Below are 1,998 nucleotides of genomic sequence, written 5' to 3'. Positions count from 1 at the left end.
TTTTTCATCTATTGCTTGGACATAGAAAAAGTTATGGCTAGCCTAAACATCTGCCAAAGTATAAGTAATGGTGTAGTAATATTTAACATTTCGAATTCATGATTCATCAACCATTATTAACATATAAATAAGAAATTTGTAAACAAATTTTGCAAAATTTATCACTTTTTCTGGTTTTACCTCAGCAAATATACATGAGTAATCGTTGATTTTGCATCAGCAAATATACATTAGTAATCAAATTGGAACTTTAAATTGGAATTGAAACTTATTACTCGAAAATATATGATAATAATGGTTATCCAACCATTTGATTTATCATCAAATTTTAATGGCATAAAAAATTTTTTTAATTCAACAATTAATTTAGAATGATTAAGATTTATAAATTAAATAGAAATTTCATATGAGTAGTGGAATTATTGGGTCTTTTTAGAATTCAAAAATTGATTGAAAAATAAAACAGCGTTTTTTTTTCAAGCATAATTTTAATATTTTTCATTTATTATCGTAAATATTCATTAAAAATACTACAAATACATTTCGAAAAATTGCACATTTGATTAGTTCATCTGCGCTCCAATTATCCATTTTGCGCTTTTCTTATTGCGCATTTAAATAACATTGGAAAAGAAAAACTAATCGAAACTATGAATGCATAATTAATACACAATTAATTACTTTATGAATTAACTTACTATTTTTTGAGAGAGAATAGAGGACATTAAGCAAATGACAAGTTATACAAAACAAAATAATTGAATATTTAATGACTTTTTCCTCAAAGAAAAAATTGAAATTTTCAAAATATTACATATTTATCATTTTGAAATAATGACAGTGTTAACAATCTCTATTGAATTCCTAAATTTTCAAATGTCAATAACATTTTCAAAAATTTTCTTTATCAAAATGATAAGATTGTCTTTATCAAAACTTTCAAATGATTACTCTGTAAAGAAAATGATAATTTCAAGCATCAAAACTATACCGAGATTTCTTTGCCTTTTTGAAAATTTTTAAAATTTCAATATTACAATTTCCTTTTTTCTTACATAACTTAAAATATTGATTGACAACAGGAAAAAGAAAGAAAACTAGCAAAATTTGTTTTAATTTTAAGCAATGATTGGATTAATTGGAAAAATATTTGCATAAAAATGTTTAAAATATTTTTATTTTTTGATGTAAAAATTGGACAGGCCTAAAATCCAAGTTTCTTTTCCTTTTTGTTTTACTTCCACCAATTTTCTTCATTATTATCTTCATATCTTTCCATTCTAATAATTTTTTTATACAAATCTTATCTTTTATTGTTTTTTTTTTTTTTTTTGAATTTTGCTTATAAAATAATATCGTGAAATGATTTGTTGCATGGTATTTTCATGTAATTTAATATAGCAAAAAAAACTGTAATGAAATTTCAAAAGAAAAGGACAAAATAGAAGAAATGATAATAAATAGTTGATCGAATTTTTTTGGTCAAATAATTTCGCCTTAATTAATTGCTAATTAATGGTATGGTATTTTTTTTCGAACCAATTTTAGCGATCGTTTCAATTGGGAGCTATTATTATTGAGGTCTGAAATTGTAAACAAAATTTGAGGCAATTAAAAGTAAAAATACTATTTCTGAGAAATTTGTAAAATTTGATTAAATCTTCAAAATATTGCTAATTATTTCATGGCTTAAACTTGACATTACTGATCATTTTTTTTTTTTTTTGTGACTGTGCACTTCAAATATAAAAAAAATTATTTCTAACGATGTATGGCTAAATTTAAAACATTAAAAAAAAAAGAAAAAAAAAAGAAACTCTCATCAACCATTACTTTTATTGCGAGAGGAGCATAATTCAACTAAATAATACAAACAATCATCATCCGGTTACATGTGTTCCAGTAATCTTTCCGGTATTGATACGATTAGTATGAATGTAAAATGACTATAATGAAGAACAGCAGAATAAAGTTTTATTATATTTTATACACTTTTGA

The sequence above is a fragment of the Loa loa genome, assembly GCF_000183805.2.
Source record: "Loa loa unplaced genomic scaffold supercont3.263, whole genome shotgun sequence".
Classification (NCBI taxonomy): domain Eukaryota; kingdom Metazoa; phylum Nematoda; class Chromadorea; order Rhabditida; family Onchocercidae; genus Loa; species Loa loa.
Note: the sequence above shows the minus strand (reverse complement) of the source record.